At 42.1% G+C, this 23,297-nt stretch overlaps 1 pseudogene; it reads left to right on the top strand.

Moving 5' to 3' along the window:
- The first annotated feature begins 292 nt into the window (after nucleotides 1-292).
- Nucleotides 293-1,120, top strand: LOC101601509 (annotated as a pseudogene).
- The last annotated feature ends 22,177 nt before the right edge of the window (nucleotides 1,121-23,297 follow it).

The following is a 23,297-nucleotide window of genomic DNA, read 5'->3' as shown; positions in this document are numbered from 1 at the left end:
AGAGGGTAGGGACCACAGTCAAGATTTCAGGGTTAGCGCGCGGCTGCCGGGCCTCTTCCAACCCAGCCCGGGACTCGCGCGCGCGCGCGCGTGCGCCCGTATGCAAATGAGCTCCATTCAAGAGAATTTGGTCCCCCGGGAGCCGCACGCGCACGCGCCGTATGCAAATGAGCTCGATTCAAAAGAATTTGGTCCCCAGGAGCCGCGCGTGCGCAGAGGGAAAGCGGAATCTACACCTTCCCGGGCCACGGTAGCACCTGCAGAAGCACAGGAGACAATATTCCTAGACAAGGCTGAGGTGGATGGAGTGCTCACGGGATCGGCCCGGTGGAGCCCGCAGAGTGGCGACGGCACTGCGCATGGACCGGCGTACTCTTGGAAGACTATTGCCCAGAAGAAAAGATGTTTGGTTTTCACAAGCCAAAGATGTGCCGAAGTATAGAGGGCTGTTGTATTTGCAGAGCCAAGTCCTCCAGTTCTCGTTTCACTGACAGCAAGCGTTATGAAAAGGACTTCCAAAGCTGTTTGGGGTTGCACGAGACTTGCTCAGGAGACATCTGCAATGCCTGTGTGCTGCTTGTGAAAAGATGGAAGAAGTTGCCAGCAGGGTCAAAAAAAAAAAAAAAAACTGGAATCATGTGGTAGATGCAAGGGCAGGACCCAGACTAAAGACAACATTGAAACCAACGAAAGTGAAAAGTTTATCTGGAAACAGGATCAAAAGCAGCCCAATCAGTAGACTGCAGAAGGAATTTAAACGTCCCAATTCTGATGCCCACAGTACCACCTCCAGTGCCTCTCCAGCCCAGTCTCCATGTTACAGTAACCAGTCAGACGATGGTTCAGATACAGAGATGGCTTCCAGCTCTAACAGAACACAAGTTTTTTGTTTTTTCCTTTTTAGATCTTACATACTGGAAAAGACAGAAAATATGTTGTGGGATCACCTACAAGGGCCGATTTGGGGAAGTCCTCATCCACACTCGCCTGTTCGAGCCCTGCCGCAGCAATGAGAAAGGGGTGGCTGAGGAGCCGGAGGAGCAGGGTGGGGCCTCTGCCCCTCCCCACTCAGGAGTGGAGACTGAGGTCCTGCAGGAACTGGAAGCAACTTAAATTTTGAAAAAAGACCACAAAGCAACAAACTGACCCTTCTATTTTTCACTTGGATACCTGCTATTCTGCCAAAACACATTTTCTATAATAAATTTGAATGGGTTATGCCCCTTCTCCAGTCTCACAAACTCTGAAGCCAGTGTCTAACTTACTGCAAGGAAAAAGAAGTGTACATAATATTTAAGATGCCGACTATTTCATAAGAAAGCTGAATGCTGCTGTAAAGTGCTCCTTAAGTCTTTTTAACAGTCCCCTTCTAATGACTGGATTTAGGGGACTTCAAGGGACAAAGGTGGGATCTGTTGTATGATAAGCACATGTAGTTTAGTCCTTCTGTGTGGAGAGGCAGTGGTTGGGGCATTTTTAAGATGGCTGGCTACACTCTTTTTCCTCATGTGGATCATTTGTCATAACTCAGTAGCATGACCTGCCTCTAGAGGTAGTTAATAGTTTTAAAATACTAAGGTCTTGCCAAGGTTCTGATTATTCAATCCTGTACTACTGATTATTAAGCGAGACAGAATGAGCTTTTCTGGTACAAAGAACTTGAAAGGGAATGTAATTTCTAAAGACACAGGTAGCTTAAGTGCATGCATCCTGAGTCACCCCGCTTCATCTTCCCATTGATAAAAGACCCTCTGTGAACCAGAGCTCCTTCTGAGGAGGTGAGCCTGTGCGATGAACAAGATAGGCAGATAGTACCAAAGCGTCACCACACACAGAGAACACGCTCGATTAGAAATGCTAAACTAGCAAAGTGGACTGACTGCTTAATTCGGGTTGGCAGAGGAACACAGGTGCGTGGTTCTCAGGACAGCTTCTTAGAGGGCTTGCAGTGTGTAAATAGTTGACGATCATGTTACAGACTATCTGGGGCGTCATTGAAAGCCGCACAATTCAGTTTTAGCTCTGGATTACCTCAGTTGACCTTTGTGGAGATTTTATCTATAGAGTAGTTAGTTGACTTATTAAGCTGTTTGACCTATTATGGTTTTGGGTGTTTTGTGTTTTTTTTTTTTTCTCATCTATTTAAGGTGGATTAGAAGAAAGAGGTGGTCACTTGTGTTATGTTTGGCTTCTTTGAGTTGGGCTTTTTGAGCACTGTGATGCTGAATGTAGACATCTTGCATGTCTAAATCCTCACCCAACACTGCTCAGTCGAACCCAACCCAAAGTTCTCTGATCACCTCTTCTCTTAAAAGTTCAGGAAGTACAATAGCGCCTCTTCAGACTTCTCACGATGAGGGAGGAGCCTTAAGACACCACGACTCATGCTCACTTTGAAAACTGGATTTGTAAAGTTGAAATTGTATAAGGAGTGAGTCACTTTCTATGGGCATCCTACTGTTTTCTAGTTCTTAGTCTAAACATTTATAGTTCGTCTAAGAAACAGCCTAACTAGTTGGAGCCACCATGTGCACATGTGTCAGTTGGCTTGTACATAGCCCTGGAGGATGGAGCACAAGAGTTCAGTCATCACCCTCCTGAGTTATTTTGAAATGGGATTTTTTTTTGTACATTTTGGCTGCAGTATTGGTGGCAGAATATACTATAATGGATCATCTCTACTTCTGTATTTATTCATTTATTACTGGATCTCAACCAGTCTTCTTCCCCTTCCACCTCCATGCCTGTAGGATGTACTGTATGCAGTCATGCACTTTGTATTAATATATTAGAAATCTACAGATCTGTTTTTGTACTTTTTATACTGTTGGATACTTGTAATCAAAACTTTTACTAGGGTATTGAATAAATTTAGTCTTATTAGAAAATTTAAAAAATTAAATCAGGGTTAGAGTCCACTGCACAAGGTTGAATGAAGTAAACATGGCACTGCCAAGGTTCCTGAGGAAAGGTCTACTGCACATGATTGAGGGGGGTATTACCTCTACCAAGGAGGTTTATTGCCTGAGACTGAGGATTGATGCCAGTACTAAGAGTTAAGAGAGATTGTCCCCTACACAGGTCTGAGGGATGAGGGATCAGTATCAGGATTCCATATGGAAGGTCACACTATGTATGGCTGTGGTTGGAAGGACCACTACCAGTGTTTCAAATTAAGGCTTCACTGCCCAAAAAAAGAGTGTGGAAGGAACACTGTAAAGTTCCAGAGCTAGCGTTAATTGCACAAGTCTGAAAGGCAGTGATGATTACAAATGTACAGTACAGGTACATTGCTGAAAGCTAAGGTGGGAGGGCAGGCATATTACCAGGATCTCCAAGTAAAGGCCTACTAACCAATGCAGAGGAAACCAGGATGACTTCCAGGGTTGTAGAGGAAGAGCACACTGGCCATGGTTCATCCAGGAGGAACCACTGCTAGAGCACTAGAGGGATGTAACATTGCCTAAGGCTAATGGACATGGGATAAACTCATTCCAATGCTCCAGCGGGAAGGTTTAATGTACAGGGCTAAAGGATAGTGAGCTTTTCCTGACTTCTAGGTGAATGGTCCATATTGTATGGTTGAGCAGGGAGGGACTACTTTCAGGTTTCCTGAGGAAGACCCAAAAGGCTGATGGTAGGGTATTATAGTATCCATCACCCATGGCTGAGTTAAAAGGGACCAACCACCCACAATTCAGAAGCAGGACCTACTGCCTAAATCTGATAGTACAGGGAATATTGCCAGTGTTTCAGAGGAGAGTCCATTGCCAATGGCTGATGAGACAGGGAACAATCCTAACATTTTGAAAAGAAGGGTCTATTGCTCAAGGCTGAAGCTGAGTGACCACTACCAGGTTTCCATAGAAAAGCTCCATTACTCATGGATAAGTGTTGATTGAACGCTACCAAATTTCTGGGGCTCATCAAGGATAATACTGGAGGGACCATTACCAGGGCTAATAAGGAAGCAAAGCAAAGGAGAAAGGAATCACTATCAGGATTCCAGGGAGGGGACCACTGCCCACTGTTAAGTGAGGAATGAGCAGTGAGGTTTCTAAAGGTGTGGCTTACTGCACAACCTGAGTATGGAAGGACTACTACCAGGCTTTCAGAGGGAAAATACACTGCCCATGGATGTGGGGGGCCAAATTAACAAGGTTCCAGAGGGATAGTCCACTGCCCAAGGCTGAAAGAGGAGTAACCACTACTGTGGTTACAGAGGGAAGGTCCACTGCAAAATACTCAAGATGGAGGGATAACTACCAAAGTTCTAGAAGGAGAGTCCATGGCCCAGTGCTGAAGCTGAAGGAACACTAGGAGGGTTCTGGAGGAAGGTTTCATTGCACAAGAATGAGAGTGATGGACTACTGCCATGTTTCTTTCCTGTAGTCAACTGTCCAAGGCTCAGAGAATTAGAACCACTACCATGGTTCCACAGGGAAGATCCACTGCCCAAAGCTGATGTTGCAAAGACCACTACCAATTTCTAGAAGGAAGCGTTAATAGCCCAAGGCTGAGTGGGGATGAACAACAACCAAAGTTTCAGACTGAGGATTCAAAGCCCAATGCTGTGGTAAATATCATTACCAGGGGTCCAGAGGAAGGGTCTGTTGCTTAGAGCTGAAGGGGTGAGACCACTACCATATGGTTCTATAGGAACAATCCGTTGCCTAGGGTTTAGAGAGAAGATCAGTACAAAGGTTCAAGTGAAGGGTCCAAACTCAAGGCTGAGAATGGAGGACTACTACCACGGTTCCAGAGGGGATCTCCACTGCCTGATGTTGAGGATAAAGGATCCAATACCATACCATAGTTTCAGAGGGAGTGTCCATTGCTCAAGATTGAGAGAGGGTACAACTACTAGTGTTCAAGAGTCAGTGTCCACTATCCAATGTTAAGGAGATGGACTCACTAACAGGGTTCCTTAGGAATGGTCCATTGCCTAGGGCTGAGGTAAGAAGAATAACTATAGGGTTCAGAGAGAGGGTACTCTGCCCTAGCCTAAGAGGTGAGGAACCACTCCCAGGTTTACTAGAAGGAGGGTCTGTTGACCAAGGGTGAGGGGGACCAAATCCTTACCAGTGTTCCATATGGAGAGTCCACTGGTTAAATCTGAAGGGATAGGTATCACAATCAGGGTTTCAGAAGTATAGCCCACTGTGCAGGTTATAGACAGTGAACATCCACTGCCCAAGAGTGAAGCAAGACTGACACTACCAAGGTTCCTGACGAAAGGTCTCTTGCCCAAATTTGAGGGTCTAAGACCCCTACCAGAGTACCAGAGGTAGGGCAAGTGCCCAAGCCTGAGGAGTGAGTGATCAGTACCTAGGCTCAGAGGGATGGTCCCCTCCCCAGAGCTGAAGGATAAGGAACCAGTATCACGTTTCCTTAGAGAGGATGCACTGTACATGGCTGAGTTGGGAAGGACAACTCTCAGCTTTCCAGACAAAGTGCCCACTACCCAAGGATGAGTGGGGATGGAACACTAAAATATTACAGAGTGAGAGTTCATTCCACATGACTGAAGGGGAGAGACTATTACAAATGTACAGGACAGGTGCATTGCCCACAGTTTAGGGGAGGAGTACACACTACCAGGGTTCCCAAGTATGGTTCTACTAACCCAGGCTGAGAGAAATGGGACCACTTCCAGGGTTCCAGGGAGAGAGTCTGCTGCCAGTGGCTGGGGGTGGGGGGTGACCACTACCAGAATTCCAGAGGGATGACCCAATATCTAATGTTCATGGGATATGTACCCATACCAAATTTTCGGTGGGAGAGTCTATTGCACAGGGCTGAAGAGGAGCAACCCCATCCAGTGTTCTCTGAAATGTTCCATTGCCCATGGTTGAGATGGGAGGGACCTGGAAACCCAAATTGCTACAAGCTGGGGACCAAGTATTCAAAACACATGAGTTTATGAGGGACATGTGATTCCTACCACCATGCAGAGTAAGGGTCCCTTGCTCAAGTGTTAAAGGAAAGGGACCAATACCAAGGTTCCAGAGGTTCCAAAATCCACCACGCAAGCCAAAGAAGAGGGACCAATACCAGGAATTCTCAGTGCTGAGGAGGGAGGGACAATTACTAAGGTTCTGGAGGGAGGGTCCATGGTTGAAGGGTTGAAGACGAAAGACCACTACCAGGGTAACAGAATGCATCCACTGCTCAGTGTTGAGAGAGGAGTGGCCATTTCCAAGATTCCACGGAGATGTTTCTTTGCCCAAGGCTGAGGATGGAGACCACTCACTGAGTTCCAGAGTGGTTGGTCTACTGCTCAGACCTGTGAGGGGATGGAACACGACCATGATTCCAGATAAAGAGTATACTGCCAAGGGCTGAGGGTTATGAGACCACACTACTGGTGTTCCAGAAGGATTCATTTTCTTCCACTGAGGTTGGAGGGATCACTTCCAGGGCTCCATAAAGAGCATCCACTACACAAAGTTGAAGGTAGAGTGACCATTACCAATGTTTTTAGGGGGAGGGTCCACTGCTCAAGGATGATTTTAGAGGCAACATTAGCAGTGGATCCACTGTCCAAACATGAGGGAGGATGGTCTACCACAAGGGTTCCAGAAGGAGGGTCTATTGCCTAGAAATGCAGGTTAGGGACCACTACAGGGTTCCAGATTTCACATCCATTTCCCAAGCCTGAGAGGGGAGGGACTATTACCAAAGTGTCTAGATGGAGGTTTCACTCCTCAAGTATTTGGAGACAGGAACTACTACCAGGCTTCCATAAGGGTCCATTTCCCAAGACTATGTGAGGTACACCACTACAGGTTCCAGAGGGAGAGGACACTGTCCAGGGCTAAAGGGAAAGGGACCACTATCAGGGCTCCTGAGGAAGGGTGCACTGCGCCAGGCTCAAGGCATGGAAGTAAAAACATTACCAGGGTCCTAGATGAAGAGTCTACTGGCCAAAGCTGATCCGGCAGTGCCAATATCAGGGTTCCAGCAGGAAGGTCCACTACCCAAGACTGAGAGGTGAGAGACCACTACTACCAGGATTCCAGAGGAATGGTCCATTGCCCAAGGCTGTGGGGAAGTGATCACTATGAAAGTTCTAGAGTGTTAGTCCACTGCCCAGGGCTGAAAGTGGAAGAGTCCAGGGCCAGGGTTCTAGAAAGCTGATCAACTGCCCAGGGATTAGGTATGAGGTCCTTGTCATGCTTGATGTGTTGGTTCATTGCTCAGTAGTGAAAGTCCCCAGAGAGTGATGTTACATGTACTAGTCACTTCTATATCACTGTGGCAAAATTACATGAGAAAAACAACCCAAGGAAGGAAAGATTGAATTTCTCTCCTTTGTTACATAGGGTTTTAGTAAATTGTGGCAAGGAATATGAATCAGTCTATGGTATCCTGAGCATGTGGCCAAGACTATGCATATTTTGGTAGACCAGAAAACAGAGAGAAAGGCTTGAGCCAGGAACTAGATTATAACCTTCAAAGGCCTACTCTTTGGGATTTATTTCGACAATATAGGGTCCTCCTCCTAAAGGTTTCAAAATTTCCCAAAATAGACCCACCAGCTAAGGAATAAGTATTCAATACATGAGCCTGTGGTAGATGTTTCAGATTGAACCCATACCATGATCAGATTGAAACCATACAAATCTGCATTTGGCCCCAAATAATTATAGTCATCTCATAATAGAAAATGCAGTATACCTTCATGAGTCCTCAAACTCTTAACAGCCTACACACAGAGACACATGCACACACATGATACACACACACACGTTCATAAAATGCTTTTTAAAACAATAACTACAAATCCAGGCCAGCGAGATATCTTGGTGGTTAAGGCACTTGCTTGTAAAGCCAAAGAACCCAGGTTTGATTTCCCAGGACCACGTAAACCAGGTATACAATGTGGCACATGTGTCTGATGTTCATTTATAGTGGCTGGAGGCCCTGATATGTCCATTCTCTCTCTCTCTCTCTCTCTCTCTCTCTCTCTCTCTCTCTCTCTCTCTCTCTCTCTCTCTCCCTCCCCCCCTCTCTTTCCCTCCCTCCCTCCCTCCCTATTTCTCTCTCTCAAATAAATAAAATAAATTTAAATTTAAAACATTAAAAAACTACAAAATCTAAGTAATAGTAACATAATTACACTAACCAGTGACTCTCAAAGAAGCAAAATACATAAAAGCTATTGTCATACTTGTCCGTGGAGAACCATCCTTATATACACATCCTAGGGGGTGTAGTCTTGGGAATGTTAAAAGGAACCTATTGATAAAATACAAAAGAACAATTTTTAGAAGGAAACAAGTTATAGGACAGATTACAAATGGATGATAGTAAGAGGGTATAACTGTTAAGTGTCAACAGTGTCAAAAGAAAAATAATGAAGAAAACCAAAACAAAAAGTAAAGTTACAACTAATGACAGGTTCATAAATTGAGCTTATCTTTTTATTATAGTTGGACTGGTGATGTTTGTCCTATCTGGCATGTCAGTAGCCCATACTCAGAATTTAATGAGGAAGTCTGTAAGGCTAATTGTTTGTCCTATTTAAAAGATCATTCAAGTTTTTTTTTTTATTCTGTATTATTATCAATCACTTTATTCATTGGCTATACTTTCCTGTTGGTTGTTTAATGCCATGAAGGTGGGCAAAGATTAACTATTTTCCTTTTTGCTGTTAAGGAGCCTTGGCTCCATAGGGGTTAATCATAGGGACTTAGGAGGAATCTCATGGCTCCTTTAGTTTCTATCTACTTGCGCCATGTGTTGGAATGGGTCAAGGCCTTGTTGACCATGTAGCTTTTGTCTGAAGCATTGAGGTCATTTTTCTCTGTGATGACTCTGTTCTTTGTAGAATATGCACTGGTTAGAGGCCAACCTGTGGAGTCTCCATGGCCTCTTTAATGAAGTAGATTGGTGACTTGCCAGAGCTATGGGGACCTTTTAGAGGTGTTCCACCATCTCCTGAGACTTAGCTAACTTGGAACCAAGAGTCAAAGATTTGTTTATACTTTTTTGTTTTGTTTTGTTTTGTTTTGTTTTGTTTTGTTTTGTTTTGTTTTGTTTTTCGAGGTAGGGTTTCACTCTGGTCCAGGCTGACCTGGAATTAACTCTGTACTCTCGGGGTGGCCTTGAACCCATGGCGATCCTCCTACCTCTGCCTCCCGAGGGCTGGGATTAAAGGCGTGCGCCACCACGCCCGGCTCTGTTTATACTTTTAACCTCTATAGCCTCATTCGTTTTGGCCTCTAAGTATGGTTATTGAACAGCCAGAAGGTCAGATACCTCCAATATTGTAGAACAAACTGTGGTTTAAATTTTACCACTTATATGATACTTAGATAAACCTTGACAGGGATATAGCTACATGGTGTTTAAAGGGATAAAGTTTATGGCTGGAGAGATTGCTTAATGATTAAGGCACTTGCTTGCAAAGCTGAAGGACCCAGGTTTGATTTCCCAGGACTCACATAAGCCAGATGCACAAGATGGCACATGAGTGTGGAGTTCTTTGAAGTGGTTGGAGGCCCTGGCACACCCATTCTCCCATTCTCTCTTTTTCTTTCTTTCTTTCTTTCTTTCTTTCTTTCTTTCTTTCTTTCTTTCTTTCTCCCCCCCCCCCCCTTTATCCCTCTCTCTCTCTCAAGTAAATTTTTTTTTTTTTGGTTTTTCGAGGTAAGGTCTCACTCTAGCCCAGGCTGACCTGGAATTCACTATGGAGTCTCAGGGTGGCCTCAAACTCACGGCAATCCTCCTACCTCTGCCTCCCGAGTGCTGGGATTAAAGGCGTGTGACACCACGCCCGGCTCAAGTAAATATTTTTTAAAGGATAAAGTTTATGTCAAAGTAAAATAGAAAATAGAGACAATAAACTCCTTAGGGAATTCCAGAGCTGAAAAATCCACAGTCCCAGAGAGAATTGGAGTTTCATGAAATGATGGAAGCCCATCCATTTAGAGACCATAATTGGTTAGTTTAAATGAAAGTAAAGGTGCTGGTTGGTCCAATATTCATCCAGTACTATGCAGGTTCCAAAATTCTCCCCACCTCAAACTAACCCACCAAGCCAGCCCACCTGCAGGAAAATTCACCCAGGCCAGGAAGAAGGATGAAGTGAGTTCACCTCTTTTTCCATCTTGGGTTAGAATATAGCCACCTAACAAGGGCCCTTTTTTCCCTATTTGTCTGCCTGACCAAGGAAATGGTCTAAGTCCTATTCAATTTCCCCTTCCAGAAGCCACCCTAAGTGCTGTTAGAGAAATGAGGTAATAACCTCTCTTAAGTGCTTCTTTCTGATAACAGGGAAATGTTAGGCCACAGTAGTCAGAGTTCCTCTAGAGGCAGGGCTATCTAAGGAACCATGGTAGAACATACTGACCTGACGGTGGTCAACATCTGAGTACTAGGGTATCTCTCTATTTTTTAAAATTTTATTTATTTATTTGAGAGAGAAAGAGAGAGGGAGAAAGAATGGGCACACCAGGGCCTCCCGCTGCTGCAAACTCCAGAAGCATGCGCCACCTTGTGCATCTGGCTTACTTGGGTCCTGGGGAATCGAATCTGGGTCCTTTGGCTTTGCAGGAAAGTGCCTTAACCACTAAACAATCATTCCAGCCAGTGTCTGTATTTTTGACAATTGGAACTGACTCTGAAACAAATATAAAAGAATATGAGTAATATTTTAGTAAAAGATTGAAGTTCATCTCCAAGTATGGGATGTTTAATATTTTTCTTTTCATTTTTTAACAACTTCCATGATTATAAACAATATCCCATGGTAATGCCCACCCTCCCCGCCACTTTCCCCTTTGAAACTCCGTTCTCCATCATATTCCCTCCCCACTCAATCAGTCTCTCTTTTATTTCGATGTCATGATCTTTTCCTCCTATTATGATGGTCTTGTGTAGGTATGTCAGGCACTGTGAGGTCATGGATAGCCAGGCCATTTTGTGTCTGGAGGAGCATGTTGTAAGGAGTCCTACCCATCCTTTGGTTCTTACATTCTTTCCTCCACCTCTTCCACAATCAACCCTGAGCCTTGGAAGGTGTGATAGAGATATTGAAGTGCTGAGCACTCCACTTGTTCCCAGCATGATGATGCCTTCTGAGTCTCCAAAGGTCACTGTCATCTGAAAAGAGAAGGTTCTCTGCCAAAAGTGAAAGTAGCATTAATATAAGGGTATGAACATTAAGAGAAGTGTTTACTGGGCAGTTTGATAAGCATAGTATATACATTTAGCCAGACAGCAACAGATGTTACAACACCTAGGGCTCATGACTACCCCTGTTTTAAGTTTCCAGTGTCAGGGATGTATTCCCTCCCATGGAGCAGGCCTCCAGTCCAATTAGAGGGCACTTGGTTTCCACCATGACAGATGTGCCATTATTGCACCCATTGGCTCATGTGGCCTGGCTGGCCAAATATAAGGCTTGCAGTATCCACTGTAGAGTATCTTCACTGGTGATTTCTCTCTCTCCCATTGAACTGCATAAAGAATGGCTTCCAGCTTTCTGTCAGCTGCTGTACATGGAGGAAGTTATCAGCTCAGTTTCAGCAGGATTTTTCAGTGGCCTTGCAGCCTAAGTATGTGGAGTCTTCAGCAATAGGGTCTTACCATCTATTTCTGGTGGGAAACCAAGGGCCTTGGCAATGACCTATGATGTTTTGGGGGCATCAGGGACCTCCCTGGCCAACAACTCACTGGAAGGTATCCCATGGGATGTTTAATATTAATATTGTGATGTAATAATTGTCTGTAACCCTATTAGAAGTGGCAGGTGATCAGCTCCTTTAGGGTTCCCATTGTTGTAAACTTTCAGGCTTTAATCAAGGGAACCCAGGTAGATGGAGTTAGATTGTTTCAGGACTATGTCATTGTGGGCTGACAATAAACAAAAGATAAAGTTAAAATAGCAGTTGAATTGACAAAGTCCAAAGATTAACAAAATTACTATTACACGCTTTTTTAAGGTAAGGTCTTTCTCTAGTCCAGGCTGACCTGGATGGAATTCAGGCTAGCCTTGAACTCACAATGATCCTCCTACCTCTGCCTCCTGAGTTCTGGGATCAAATGTGTACACCACCACATCCGGCTACTATTAGGAATATAATAGGTATAACTTACTTTCACCATGAAAAGTCAGAAAGTCATTTCCAAACTGCTCACCAGATATCACATTGGTGTCTGACATGATCTGAATCTATTTTTTTTTGTTTTGTTTATTTTTATTTATTTGAAAGTGACAGAGAGAAAGAGGCAGATATATATATAGAGAGAGAGAGATGGGCACGCCAGGGCCTCTGGCCACTGCAAACGAACTCCAGACACGTGCGCCCCCTTGTGCATCTGACTAACGTGGGTCCTGGGGAATTGAGCCTCGAACCGGGGTCCTTAGGCTTCACAGGCAAGCGCTTAACCGCTAAGCCATCTCTCCAGCCCCTGAATCTATTTTTTGTAGATTTTTTAAAGATTTTTATTTTATTTATTTATGATTTATTTGAAAGCGACAGACAGACAGAGAAAGAGGCGGATAGAGAGAGAGAGAATGGGCACACCAGAGCCTCCAGCCACTGCAAATGAACTCCAAACACGTGCGCCCCCTTGTACATCTAGCTAACGAGGGTCCTGGGGAATTGAGCCTTGAACCAGGGTCCTTAGGCTTCACAGGCAAGTGCTTAACAGCTAAGCCATCTCTCTAACCCTTTTCTTATAGATTTTTATAAAGCACAAGATACATTAGCAGAGTTATCAGGACTATATACATAACATTCAAATTTGATCATGGCACATATACCATTCTGAGCTGCTGTAAGGATATTTAAAGGCATGCAATGTTGCATAATTGCTTTTTTCATCATTTGAACCTTAGAATTAAGAAGGAAGATCCCTGATCTATGTCCTTTAAAACATTTTAAGTACATGTAGTGAGAGTTTCCATATGTCGAATGACATCTTACAGACATATAGGTGGGATAGAAATGGAAGCTAAAAGATCTTAGCATTGAAAAACACGTTGAGTCCATCAGTGTTGTGACATAAGCAAATTGGCAGGGCAAACTAAGGTTTTTACTTGTCATCCCTGCATCTAAGTAAATCCTAGAGTAAATCTTCCAATCCATCCTGTGGGTAGCCAGCCCAAATGTTAGTGCCACAGAATCATTGGATGCCATTAGGGGCTGCCCAACACATTTCTGGCCTCAGGACCCATTCAGTGGCAAACCATTCTGAAGAGTGAAGAAGAATACTTTGACATAAGTCAGGAGGGACCCATCTTAGGTATGGGATGTCATTGGAATGTTTTAATGAATGTGATTTTGTTGTTCCCAGCATAAGTGAGCTTTCTGACTTAAGCAACCTTTGGTTGGAGTGATCCACATATATGTATTGCATATTTGAAAATAGCCATCTATGGGCTGGAGAGATGGCTTAGCGGTTAAGCGCTTGCCTGTGAAGCCTAAGGACCCTGGTTCGAGGCTCGGTTCCCCAGGTCCCACGTTAGCCAGATGCACAAGGGGGCGCATGCGTCTGGAGTTCGTTTGCAGTGGCTGGAAGCCCTGGCTCGCCCATTCTCTCTCTCTCCCTCTATCTGTCTTTCTCTCTGTCTGTCACTCTCAAATAAATAAATAAATAATGAACAAAAAATATTAAAAAAAAAAAAGAAAATAGCCATCTTGATATCTATGGTTATTTTCTTTTATCATGGGACCAGAAGTACTAGAGACATGGCCAATACACTTTTGAAGTTCTTTTTCAGTTTCCCCTTTTGAAAAGCTCTTTCTATGTCCCCTTTCATTTCTGGTGGAATTAATAGGCCATTGAGAAACATCTCACTGAGTAATGTGATTTAAGATAGGAGAGATAGCTCTGGCCTGGTTAATGTAATTGGTTTCAGTCATCTCCTTGAAAGGGAGATGCCAACCATGAGAGTTCAGAGGTACTGGAAGGGAGTAGGAGTCCTAAGACCCCGCAATTGTTATGATTACTATCTTGTGCATATTCTTGAGCCCATACAAGCAATGAATGTTCATCCTGAATATAGGCAGGTAGAAAGAAAAAGATGAACAATCATATGGACAGAAAACAAGGCATATTTTATGATGGAAGAGAAAGCAGACTTATCTTTATATATCTGTGTCTGGTTTATTGGATTCTCCTTCAGGCTTCTCTTCTTTTGGCCTCCAAGGCCTGACCCAAGAGTGATGAATCCAGGATTTGATTCTGGACACTGATAGCTGTTGGGATAGCAAAAACCCCACTATGTGATCTCTCCCAGGTAGGTAAAAGATATATTTTGAAAATAATCCTTGGCTCTGTTAATACTGTTTCCTAATTAGAAACTTGACAAACAGTAAAAACTATAAGGAATAAAATATTTGCTCTTTAAGAATATTAATTACTGGGGGCTGGGGAGATAGCTTAGTGGTTAAGGTGGTTACCTGCAAAGCCAAAGGATCCCTGTTCAATCCTCCAGGACCCATGTAAGCCAGATGCACAAGGGGGCACATGCATCTGGTGTACATTTGCAGTGGTTGGAGGCCCTGGTGTGCCCATTCTTTCTCTCTCTTTCTCTCTCTGTCTCTTTCTCAAATAAATAAAATATATTTTAAAAAATATTAATTACTCATGGGCTGAAGAGATGGCTTAGCCATTAAGCATTTGCCTGTCCAGCCTAAGGACCCCTTCAAGGCTTGATTCTCCAGGACCCACGTTAGCCAGATGCATAAGGGGACGCACGCGTCTGGAGTTCGTTTGCAGTGGCTGGAGGCCCTGGCGCGCCCATTCTCTCTCTTTCTCTCTCTCTCTCTATCTGCCTCTTTCTCTCTCTCTCAAATAAATAAATAAAAATGAACAAATTTTTTTAAATATATTAATTACTCAAGGAAAGCTGAACATAGAGACAAGCCATCTTCTCAGTCCTAGGAACAGCAAGACTGGCAGACCACCCCTTAGATTAGGGCAATCATCCAGGCCCAGGAGAGTGAAGCTACACCCTGGAGCAGGAGGTGTCATGTTCTGAGAGCCAGTATTCCTTAAGTAATAGGCACCTTTTAAAACTGTTTGTGTATCCAGAAAACCAAGTAACATATTAGGGCTGGAGAGCTGGCCTAAGTAACATATTGACTAAGACTGTGTATATATAGGTTTGTCCTGTATCTTAAAATGTTAGTTATGCCATGAAATACAAGGAATTTGGGATAACTTGAGTTTTCATTTATATGATCAAATTGGCTTATAAGTAAATAATCTAAAATCTGTATGTTCAAAGACATGACTTTAATAAGAAGTGGAAGATCTTAGATCTCAAATACACAGTGCCTAACATGATCATTGATGAGGCTTTCAGTAGGCTGAGTGGGCACCAACAGCTTGGTTCTAAATGACTACTTTTTAAAGTTTTAATTGGACAAGCCAAGAACCTTGAAAAAAAATAAGATTAAAAACAGGATTTTACCTAGACTCTGAATTTTACTGTTACTGTGAAAATGAAATTACACATAAAAGACATTTAGCAAACATATATGTATATATAAATCCATAATTTTATATTTATCACAGTCTTAATAAAAATCCTCCATTTGTAATTTGCATGCAAGAATATTCCTGGAAAAGAAATCCATTAACATTTAGTGTTTAGGAGTTTTTTGTATTTTTATTTTTTATAATTAACAACTTCCGTGATTATAAGCAATATCCCATGGTAATTCCCTCCCTCCCCCCACTTTCCTCTTTGAAACTCCACTCTCCATAATATCCCCTCCCCCTCTCAATCAGTCTCTCTTTTGTTTGGATGGCATCCTCTTTTCCTCCTATTATGATGGCCTTGTGTAGGTAGTATCAGGCACTGTGAGGTTAGGCCATTTTGTGTTTGGATTTTTGATGTTCATTACTTAGATTTTGATTAACATAAGGAATTTTTATATTTTTCTGTTATTCTTTTTTTAATGTTCATCAATATACATTTTTATTAAGACCATAATGGATACAAAATTACAGCAGTCATGTACTCTTTTACATACAATGTTAATAAACTCTAAACCAGAGTTTGTAAAGCATTCAATTTACCACAAGTCCAAGCTATATCTCCCTAAGACACTGTTCCCATCACAGTAGCCATTTTAAGCCAATCTTCTTTTTACACATGGGTAGTTACTGTAGAGAACACTTTTCTCAGGACAAAAATGCATCAAGCATGCATAAGGCAAAATATATAAATCCCCATATATACTTAGGAGGTTCTTTAGGGGTATTACTGAAGAAAATAAAACCCTGGAACTTATTTGCTTCTTTAAGAAAAACACCAAGTTAAAAAAATCCTCAAAAGATTATATTGTAAAAGTCGAGCAACTGATTAAACAAAAAGTAGGGTTATTTTCAGTCAAAATTATCTGTTAAGTATTATTAAACAAACACATCTTAAAGTGAGGCAGAATTTTCAGAAAAATAAGCATGAGACATCATCAGTGATTACTCAGTTCCACATTATTATTCTAGATAACACATCACTACTTCTAGGAACAACTGACTCAAATGACAAACTTCTCAAACAACTGAAATGTTACCATTTTAATATATTCCTATCTCCTTCAGAAGGTACTTGGCTACTCCTATTCCACCCCACTCTTAGGAATTAACTACCAAGACATTTGTTTAAGAATATGCTTTATACGGCGGGAGAGATGGCTTAGCGGTTAAGCACTTGCCTGTGAAGCCTAAGGACCCCAGTTCGAGGCTCGGTTCCCCAGGTCCCACGTTAGCTAGATGCACAAGAGGGCGCATGCGTCTGGAGTTCTTTGCAGAGGCTGGAAGCCCTGGCGCGCCCATTCTCTCTCTCTCCTTCTCTCTGTCTTTCTCTCTGTGTCTGTCGCTCTCAAATAAATAAATAAATAAATAAATAAATAAATAAATAAATAAATAAAATTTAAAAAAAGAATATACTTTATAGTGTTAATAAACAACTAGTATTAAACCACTAGTTTCAGTATTAAAATCATGTTTATTAATTAAAAAACTACTCATTTCTGAAATATCAACCCAAAGAATTCTAAATACCACCACTATGAGGTCATCTCTCTCTCTTTCTCTCTCTCTCTCTCTCTCTCTCTCTCTCACACACACACACACACACACACACACACACGATAAATAGTTATGTTAAAATTAATGATATTAAAAGGGTGTTTCAACATCTACAGCCTGTCAAGTTTTGGTTAGTTGTAGTTTGCATTTTTCATAAATGAAAATAGAGATGAATGCTAACAGATATTGGGGCATTGCTTCTATCTCAGGAGAACTTTTTAATTCATTATTGTAAGTCTTCACCAGTTTTTGTTTTTGTTTTTTGTTTAAAGCATTTTTTTAAACGACACTAATCCTTAACTTTGAAGTAAATGGAAAGCATAAAAGGTGAGCCCGTTGATTTGAATGCAGTGGATGTTAAGAATGTTAGAAAAATTGCATAGTTTAGTGTGGAAGTGAATTAAGTTAACACTTTTTGTTATTCTTGATGATTGTGAAATGAAAATGTTAATTTAAAATTTTCCAGAACCTGTATTGAAAGGAATTCATTTTCTTTTTTAAAATATTGTATTTATTTGTTTAAGAAAAGGTCTAAATGAGGTCAAAGGAAGAGATTGAGTAAGGAAAGGTGAAGGGAGGGTTAATCAAAATTTAAGAATTTAAATAAGTCATATGGAAACCTACTTTGTTGGACAATAGAACACACAGGAGCCATAGATTGTTACTAGAAAATTTTCAGTGCCAGGGATGGGATACCTTCCAGTGAATTGTTGGCCAGGGAGATCCCTGATGCCCCGCAAGCATTACAGGCCATTGTTGCGGCCCTTGGTTTCCCACCAGGAATAGATGGTAAGACCCTATTGCTGAAGACTCCACATACTTGGGCTGCAATGCCACTGAGAAACCCTGCTGGAACTGAGCTGATAACCTCCTCCATGTAGACCAGCTGACAGAACGCTGGAAAACGCCATGCTGCATGCAGTTCAATGGGAGAGAGAGAAATTGCCAGTGAAGATACCCAACAGTGGACACTGCAAGCCTTGTATTTGGCCAGCCAGGCCAAATCAGCCAATGGGCACAATAGTGGCACATCTGTTATAGTAGAAACCAAGTGCCCTCTAATTGGACTGGAGGCCTGCTCCATGGGAGGGAATATAGCCCTGATACTGAAAACCTACAACAGGGGTAGTCATGAGCCTTAGGAGTGTAATGTCTGCTGCCGTCTGGCTAAAAGTATATACTATGCTCACCAAACTGCCCAGTAAGCACTTCTCTTAACATTCATGCCCATATATTAATGCTACTCTCATTTTTGGCTAGAAAACCTTCTCTTTTCAGATGGCAGTGACTTTGGGATAACTCAGGAGGCACCATGGTGCTAGGAAGGGAGTGACAGAGGAGTGCTCAGCACTGAAATATCCCAGTCACACCTTCCATGACTCAGGGTCCATTGTGGAAGAGGTGGCAGAAAGAATGTAACAGCCAAAGGAACGGTAGGACTCCTTACAATGTGCTCCCCGCAGACACAAAATGGCCTGGATATCCATGACCTCACAGTGCCTGACACTACCTGCCTACACAAGACCATCATAAGAGTAGGGAAAGATGATGACATCAAAACAAAAGAGAGACTGATTGAGAGGGGGAGGGGATATGATGGAGAGTGGAGTTTCAAAGGGGAAAGTGGGGGGAAGGAGGGAATTACCATGAGATATTGTTTATAACTATGGAAGTTGTCAATAAAAATATTTTTAAAAAATATTAAAATGAGAGGGGAAGAGGCAGAGAGAGAGAGAATGTGTGCACAAGGGCCACCAGCCAAAAAAAGTGATAGAGAAAGTAGCAGAGAGAGAGAGAAAAAAAAGTGGGCACACCAGGGACTCTAGCTACCACAAACAAACTCCAGACACATGTGCCACCTTGTGCATCTAGCTTCACATGGGTACTGGGGAATCAAACCTGGGTTTTTTGGCTATGCTGACAAGCAAGCATCTTAACTGCCAAGCCATCTCTACAGGTTCTTCAAAATTGTTTTTATTTTATTTTTAAAATACTTTATTTATTTATTTATTTATTTATTTATTTATTTATTTATTTATTTATTTATGAAAGAGAGAGAGAGAATGCATGCACAAGGGCCACCAGCCAAAAAAAAAAGTGAGAGAGAAAGTAGCTGAGAGAGAGAAAATGGGCACACCAGGGACTTTAGCTACTGCAAACGAACTCCAGACACTCTTGCCACCTTGTGCATATAGCTTTACATGGGTACTGGGGAATCAAACCTGGTGTTTTTGGCTATGCCAATAAGCATCTTTACTGCTAAGCCATCTCTCCAGGTCCTTTAAAATTGTTTTTATTTTATTTTTAAAATAATTTATTTATTTATTTTATTTACTTATAAGAGAAAGAGAGAGAATGAGTGCACAAGGGCCACCAGCCACTGCAAACGAACTCCAGACACATGCTCTACCTTGTGCATCATCTGGCTTATGTGGGTACTGGGAACCAAACCTGGGTCCTTAGTTTGCACAAGCAAGTGCCTCAACAGCTAAGCCATCCCTTCAGCCATTTTATTTATTTTATTAATTATATTTATTTATTTATTCATTTGTGAGAGAGAAAGGTAGACAGAAAGAGGCAGATAGAACTAGAGAATGAGTATGGGTTCACCAGGGCCTCTTTCCACTGCAACTCCAGACACATGTGCCACTTTGTCCATCTGACTTTACATGGGTATAGGGGAATTAAACCCCAGGCCATCATGCTTCTCAAACAAATGCCTTAATCCACTGAGCCATATCTCCAGCCCCAGTAAATCATTTCCAGAATCTATGTATCCAATGTTAAATTTTGGAGCTTAATGTAACTTTTACCTTATTAATCCAATGAATGTTATTTTACATAAACATAAAGCATTTTAAAAATTTATGAAACGTTTACTATACCCATACATAACATTTAGTAGATTTTAAGAAGTTAAGACTACCTACTTTTATAAATATGTACTTATCAGATCTTTTACTATATCCTCCAAACCCTCATATCAACCCATATTCACATATGCATTTTAAGGGTGGGGCATGCCAAAAATAAATAATAATAATTTTATGTACAGTAAAAATGAATTTAAAAATTGAAGCTTCCACAGATTTTGTTACTCAGTTATATTGGGGAATTTGTGAACAGGCTGAGTTTTGTCTTAATACAGAATGGCCTACAAACAATTACATGAACATAATTATTAACATACTTAACATAGTTATGTTAATAAGGTAAAAAAAAAAAGCTCTTATCTCTATGTTTAGAAGCAACCAGGCTAACTCTTACAGGATATATAAGGCTGTCTTTTGCTTTTCTGTCTGGAAATCAATTTTGTTGGTTTACTTCAGCCCTGTAAGGTGGTCATGCCAGAGGTTAGCCCCTTCCTTAATCTTTCTCAGCTCCCTTTGGTCTTTCTTCAGATCTTGTGGTTGAACACCAAAACAACAATCTCCATCAGCTCATCTGGGGTCTGAGATTCCATATGCAGCTTCTGAAATTGTTGTTATAGCTGTCAGGCCTGACTAGCTAAAAAATGTTGGCCAAGTGGTATTCGTCTTTCAGGGTATGAGGTGAATTTCCTAAAAGCCTCAATTAGCCAGTTAAGAAATAGAGCAGGATTTTCCTCCCTTCCTTGTGTAACTGTCCTGAACTTGTTATAGTTAATAGGTTTTTAAAAAAATGTTATTTTATTCTTATGAGACTTTTAAAATATTTTATTTTTATTTATTTGATAGAAAAATAGGGCAAGAGAGAAAAATGGGCACGACAAGGCCTCCAGCCACTGCAAACGAACTCCAGACACGTGTGCCCCTTGTGCATCTGGCTAATGTGGGCCCTGGGGAATCCAACCTGGGTCCTTTGGCTTTGCAGGCAAGCACTTTAACCTCTAAGCCATCACTCCAGCCCTCTTATGAGACTTTTTTTTTTTGTTTTTTGGTTTTTTGAGGTAGGGTTTCACTGTAGTCCAGGCTGACCTGGAATTCACTATAGAGTCTCAGGGTGGCCTTGAACTCATGGTGATCCTCCTACCTCTGCCTCCCGAGTGCTGGGATTAAAGGCATGTGCCACCATGCCCAGTTTATGAGACTTTTTAGTCATTCCCCTATGCCTAGTTTCCCTGCTGGCATATTATAATCTCAGTGGGCTGTTGATCTGAGAAGCCCTGTGCACTGGTTGAATGGTTATCAGCACTTTTACTGAATAGATGAGTCTGCATGCTATTTTGAGCTTCCTCCTAGATCCTCTGCTTTTTCCTAGGGTTATAGGAAGTAGCAAGGACTAAGTATAGGCCTTTCTAAGTGAGCGCTTAAGTTAATGTCTAAAAGTTACTGGCATTGAAGATAAGTCCTCAGCAAAGCTTCCTAGCTTCTCCTTGCTTTGGTGAACGTCTGTGATTGTAAAAGGAACATGACACAGCCCTAAGAAGAGAAACTATCACTGTTGTTTTGCAAAATTGATTTGTGTCGCCAGGCGTGGTGGCGCACACCTTTAATCCCAGCACTTGGGAGGCAGAGGTAGGAGGATTGCCATGAGTTCAAGGCCACCCTGAGGTCAGCCTGGGCTAGAATGAGACCCTACCTCGAAAAAAAAAAATGATTTGTGTCCATTAAACTATTTCTAAATATTTATGTTTATACACATAGATTAGTGCTCCTCTCAGCCGTTATGAGAGAAGCTTTTTTTATTGTTAGTTTTCTATTCTGCAAGTACAGGCAGTTTGGTACCATCATTAGGCTCATCCATGACCTACCCCCTCCTCATTGCAGAGAGCAGCACTTCTTATAGAGCCTCAGCAGTCAAAGTGCTGAGAACTAGTGGCTGTTGCATGCTCATCCATATGACCCCTTTCAAAGACCAAGGATTATCACAGAAGAGGGAAGGTTGGAAAGAATATGAAATGTAGGATGGGGAGGAGTGCTGTGAAATGTGTTTTGGACATGCCATGGTCATTATACTTGTGACCTCACAGCAACTGTGGTTACCTACACAAGACCTGAACAAGACTGGACTCATCAGCATTCCATAATGGATAGGGGAGGGGCTTAAACGGCCTCATCTCTCCTGAAGGAGTTATTGGCAGTTAAAGGTTTCAGTTAATGGCTGCCCATGTTCCAGTAAATAAGCCCCCTAACCATGCTCATATAGTAACCCTAATTAAACTCAGTGGGTCACCCCCCCAAAAAAGAAATCAAAGCAGGGGGATTCATTGAGAAGAATAAAAAAGGCTCATACATGTATGAAATTTTCAAAAATAAATTAATTTTTAGCCGGGTGTGGTGGCACATGCCTTTAATCACAGTACTCGGGAGGCAGAGGTAGAAGGATCGCCGTTAGAGACCACCCTAAGACTCCATAGTGAATTCCAGGTCACACTGAGCTAGAGTGAGACCCTACCTCGAAAAAACAAAAAATAAATAAATAAATAAAAAATTAATTAATTAATTGAAAAAATTTTTGTTTGCTTTTTCAAGGTAGGGTCTCACTCTAGCTCAGGCTGACCTGGAAATCACTATGGAGTCTCTGGGTGGCCTCGATCTCATGGCAATCCTCTCCCCTCTGCCTCCCGAGTGTTGGGATTAAAGGTGTGCGCCACCATGCCCGGCTAAAAATAAAATTATTTTTTTAAATTTTGGGGGGGTATTTTTATTTATTTATTTGAGAGCGACAGACAGAGAAAGAGGCAGAGAGAGAGAGAGAATGAGCGTGCCAGGGCTTCCAGCCACTGCAGACGAATTCCAGATGTGTGTGCCCCCTTGTGCCTCTGGCTAATGTGGATCCTGGGGAATCAAGCCTCGAACTGGGATCCTTAGGCTTCACAGGCAAGTGCTTAACCGCTAAATCATCTCTCCAGCCCAAAATTATTTTTTTCCTTTTTTAAAAATTTATTTATTTTCACAATTTTTATTAACATTTTCCATAATTATAAAAAATATCCCATGGCAATACCTCCCCCCACCAAAATTATTTTTTAAAGAAAGAAAAAGGGGCATGGATTAGGACTGTCCCCAAGGTTCCAGACATTTCCATTAGAGAGAGTGCTATACACACAGAAGCAGATGATTGATTGGAGGCTCCACTTGTTGTATGCCTTGTACAGCTGGTTTCCCTTTTCTCTAATGATTTGGTATAGATGGAAGAATATGGCCGGCAGGGGTGAAGCTCTGCAGAGTGGAAGAAGATTCTTCATTTGAGTATTGTTCTTCACTGTTTTCCATCTAGAAAGTGGGCCTTCGACATAGGCATTATGCAAGGTGGCA

Source organism: Jaculus jaculus, chromosome X, assembly GCF_020740685.1.
Source record: "Jaculus jaculus isolate mJacJac1 chromosome X, mJacJac1.mat.Y.cur, whole genome shotgun sequence".
In the NCBI taxonomy this organism is placed as follows: Eukaryota; Metazoa; Chordata; class Mammalia; order Rodentia; family Dipodidae; genus Jaculus; species Jaculus jaculus.
Note: the sequence above shows the minus strand (reverse complement) of the source record. Positions and strands in the feature narration are given on the sequence as shown.